This window comes from Diadema antillarum, unplaced genomic scaffold (genome assembly GCF_040938485.1).
Source record: "Diadema antillarum isolate AM-2024a unplaced genomic scaffold, OU_Dant_1.0 seq00001347_RagTag, whole genome shotgun sequence".
In the NCBI taxonomy this organism is placed as follows: Eukaryota; Metazoa; Echinodermata; class Echinoidea; order Diadematoida; family Diadematidae; genus Diadema; species Diadema antillarum.
In genome coordinates, this window is record NW_027272112.1 from 273,017 (window position 1) to 278,374 (window position 5,358).

Here is a 5,358-nt window from a genome sequence, read left to right on the forward strand (position 1 = left end):
ATGTTTGTGCATGGCAGCAGACTGGCCTAGATCACTTGAAAATTGTATATTTTTTGCTGCAATTTTGACATTTAGCATTGATACAATGCAATATAGCCTATGTTTCAGAAATTTGTGGAACGTAAGTATGCTTGTGGATATTGGCATCTGTCTTGAAAGGAAGAGGTGAAGATGTCTGCCACATAGTGGTATTATTCATATGCCACACAGTGGAAGTTGGTTATCATAACCTTTGAACATATCAAGATATTGCGTACAGTTGCTTGTTACAGAACATACATTCATCTTCCATTTTGTAGCCAACATAAATGCTTGTATGCATTTAGCCCCCCCCCCCAAAAAAAAAAGCAAACAAACAAACAAACATTGTCTGAATATGGGAAGGACTTTGAATGAATCATTTTGTGGTCTGTTCCTTTTAGAGGACCTTTATGTGCTTCCAAGATAAGCTGTTCAAATTTGATGGCATTTAAACAAACAACTAAATTATACTGTACAAAAGAAGGTCATTATACCTATGTTGCGTTAGGTCAAGTCGGATATTCACCATACCCACCATCACCAACATAATTTTGGTTAGGAAATAAATTATTCTTGAGCTATGAAATAAATTAAAAGAAATAATGGAAAAGGGGTCTTGTCAAACATACTTTTCCATAAGATATAACATATTGTCAAAAAACCTCTGAAACTGGAACTTTCTAAAACCTTCATACATTTACACCTTTATACATCATGCATGTATTGATGACTTGAGAATTCACAGCATCTCACAGATTACGTAAGGGGAAAGAGAAAGGTCTGCTGTATGGGATTTTTAATATCGGTGCCTGCCTAAAAATCATCACTATCAAATTTTGTCTGATCCTTCACTGTCCAACAAGGGCAAACCATGAGTAGATGAAGGCTGCCAATTTGTTGAGAATTACAAATATGTATGTGATGAGATAATTTAAGACATGCAGTAAATCTGTGCGTTGTACTTGTAACGAAAAGTGGAATATGTGGTTTCATCGTGCACTTAATAGTTGCAGTTAAGAAGTGGTTGTCTCTCAGTTTGAATATATCTTTGTATTTGCTTTAGACAAAACCAAATACTGTAAAAGTGGATATTTTTGCACATGTAATTTTTCTTGCTCGGCTGGTAAGATTGGTTTCGCGCGTTTTTAATTCTGCTTAGTCGGCATGTGCTACTGCAACATACAGCAAGCAAAAATATTTGCATGCTTTTATTTTCGGACTAGTTTCTGGTTGCGCGAAATGCGCGAAAATTTCAACACTGCAAAAATTTTCACTTTTACTGTATGAAGTGGATATAACTTGTTGTATTTTGCTTAGCCACTATTGAAGAAAGCAACACAACACATAAGGGCAATCAACTGTGGAGTTCACAATCCCAACAGACTGGAAAATAGAGGATTATGTGCCTTGCGTAAATTACGCTACCTCTGCTGCCAACAAACTCAAACTAGGGATCTATAGATTGGGGTTCCATGGCTTCAATTCACTGAACCATAATTATGCACAATATACACTATGCATTGTGTAGTTGGGTGTGTGAACATTGTAAATGCAGAATAAGCTGCTGAAAACTTAGTATCCAATTATAGAGAGCCAGTAGAGTAAAATTGAGACAAAGGGGCCTAGCTGAGCTTTCAGTCTTCACTGAAACTATGTCAGTATGTCTGACAGAAATTCTGCTAGGATTGAAAGCTTTGGCCTCCTTTGACTGATTGTGAATGCAGTGACATTGAGCACACTCTATAAAGGGAAGTAAATAAGCCAGGGAGGTAAGACTTGCTTTTGTACCTTACAACTTAATACATATAAATGCCAGATATACACACAGATAATGATCCTTGGGCCATGACTGTATTTATTATGATTTTCACATTCTTGTGTGATGAAAGCAATTTGATATACACATGTGCAGTCCATGTCTGTGGTATCACTTCACTTTATGCTCTGCTGTGATGGATAGCAGCAATAAAGTATGAGGTATGTCTGCTGTCACATATCCACTCTGTTGCAAATTATTTTTCTTCAGGACTGAATGATTTCCAACTTTGACAGTGCTCCCAGTCATATGTGTCAACACATGATTCTTGTCAAAATGGAATCAACTCATTATGTGGATTCAGTGAAAGCAGCAAGACACTGTATTAGTAGAACATGTCAGTGATGTTTGAGAAAATCAAGTAATCCATTCAAAATTATAATAGTATAAGTTTTGATGAATGTCTCTATTTGTATTTTCTTTATCACCGTTCCATCGCAAAATTTTGTAGCCTTATTCAGCAATGATGACACATAGATTTGATCAATGCTTGGAAAGTTCATAACGTGTGACTGGGAGAAATACATTGAGTGAAAATGAGAGTACGTGTATAATATAGTCATACGTACAGTCCCCATTGTTTACCATGGTAATGGGGACATGGATGAAAGAGAACTTTGTGTGTGTGTGTGTGTATATATATATACCTGTATATATATATATTTGGAGTAAGTTGTCCTTATGTTATTTTTGATGATATATATATATGATATACAAGAGATGAAAGATAGAGATCAGGGCACTGTTTTAATGAAAGTTGTAAGTCCTGACAAGTTGTGAGTCTGTGACAATTTCAGTAAAATCCTTGGTTTTGATTGACTGAGAAGCCCTGGTCTTTGACTATTACTATGCCGATTGTCAGAGAGTGAGAACTTGTTAGGGCTGACAACTTTCATGAAACAGTGCCCAGGAGTCCATTACTAATGTCCAACAGGTATATGCACTAAATTTTTTCAACACATCACATCATCTTCAGGATTTCAGACAATTATTTTATAGTGACATTTTTATGTTACTGTACTCATGCTACTGTACAATCTTTATCTGAAACCCTTTGTTATGTTACTATGAAATCATTGTTTGAAACCCTGAAAGAAGTGTGTGACACATTGCAAATTTGATGTTGGATACTATGCATTACTGGTACTGAGTTCTTCCTTTCGTTTTTTGGGTTCTATATATCTATATATACATTATGTATATGTATATATATATATATATATATATATATATATATATATATATATATATATATGAAGAGTTCGTTTGCAAAAACCGATAAGTCCATATTTGCCAAATGGAGATATTTGCGATTAAAGGTCAAGAAAAATAAATAGAATAATAAGAAAATGTTTGCTTCTTTTGACCATAACTTCAAAAATATACCTTTATATGTGATTCGGCACGCCGTACACCGGGGTACCGTTGTAACCCAGGGTACCGCGTTGTATAGCGCCATTTCATGCCCATTATTTTATAATGCGTATCCGAATTCAGATACGCCGATTCCTAATTCGGATACGGCAAAGTCGTCGCAATGAACTAGCACCATAGGTGTTTTTCGAAGTACACTTGCATGCATTAATTGTTGCATAATCACAAATAAGAAAACATTTTTGTGCATAATAATACTAAAAAATATTTTGACACATTTTTTGGTAAGCCAGGGTACAGCGCTGAAAAAAAATAATTAATTCAACAAAATGGCGAATTTTCATTTGGTACCCCAGGGTACCAAATATTGCATCATGTAGTGACCAATATATTATTCAAAAGGTATTATTTTGTACATTATGACAGAGATCGTACTTCAAAATCTTCAAATATGGACTTATCGGTTTTTGCAAACAAACTCTTCATATATAATATATAATAATAAAGTCACACCAGAGGAATGCAGGGAATGAATTAATAACCAATCTTGATTTTAATGAATAATATAATATAATATGATATAATATGATATAATATAATAATATGATAATAATAATATATATGAAGAGTTTGTTTGCAAAAACCGATAAGTCCATATTTGTTAAATGGAGATATTTGCGATTAAAAGTCAAGAAAAATAAAGTGAATAATAAGAAAATTTTTGCTTCTTTTGACCATAACTTCAAAAATATACCTTCATATGTAATGACCAATATATCATTTGAAAGGTATTATTTTGTACTTTATGACAGAGACCGTACTTCAAAATCTTCAAAAATGGACTTATTGGTTTTTGCAAACAAACTCTTCATATATATATATATATATATATATATATATATATATATATATATATATATATATATATACATACATATTTATATACAAAATAAAGTAATGTGTGTGCGCATATACGTACATGGATGTGTATATTGATATGTTTGATTTCCAACAGAGTCCAATATTTCACTTTGGGCAACCCGTGCACTTTTTCCAAAAAAGGAGGAACAGTAAGAGGAATATAAATTTTGAAGCTAAGCATCTTTTTTTCCCCTCGTATCTCACATATATGTAAATAAGATTATGTATATGTGTGTGTACATATACATTCACACAATGTCATAGGACTAATCATCACTAAACATGGTCTTAATGTGTCTCACACCTGGAATGCAAGCTTTGAATAGACTGTCTAGTTAATTGATCCATACTACTCTGCCATGCTACCAAAAATAATCAGATAAAAAGACACTCGGCTATGCTGTAGTTGATAACATTGAATGTTATTGTAAGCTCAACATTACACATGTATTCAATTAATTTTGAAAGCTGGATATATATACATGTCGGATTCTCTTTTTATTCATAGAGACTGCCATCTTTCAGTGTTGTTTTATTAGAGAACAACAATTTAATACTCGTGCACATTATTATGTTTCATGCCTGGGTTTCATGGACTTCTTGTATAGCAGAGTATGAGGAGTAAAATTCTGTACGGTAAAGTATTAAAGCTGGTCACTTGGACACCTAACAGATTCGGAAAACATGCATATTCCTTTGTCTATTTTATCTATTTTGTTTATTACAACTACATGTACTTAGTTTGTAAGAGGAAATTGGGACACAGGTGCTGGAATTTCCGATGTTGACAATCCGTCCAACGTCCTCTACGTTCGTACATGGAGAACCATATGTTTGCTGCTCTCCCAGAGACGGCTATTTTGCACGAATGGGTGACCATACAATGAGCGCAGCGCAGCAGTGGTTGTTTGCAGGTTGCTTCGATACGTAATGAACATGTAAAAAGTGCGAACCCGTGTGAGATTTGCTGCTGCGATTGAAAGCACCACCACCGTATCCGATCTAGCTATCCTAGTGCAGTGCAGGTAGTGTTGGTAGGCCCGACTGGATTTTAGCATGACATTCTTGTTATAAACAAGAACCACTTCAAGATGCCTAATTCTCTCTCGTAAATTACCGCCTTCAGTGTTGAGCCATTCGGAAACAGACAGACGGATTTGGTGTATGTTGTTATGATTTTAAGCTAGATTTCTGGAACCGTTTCGCTACTCCTACTGAGAGTGAAA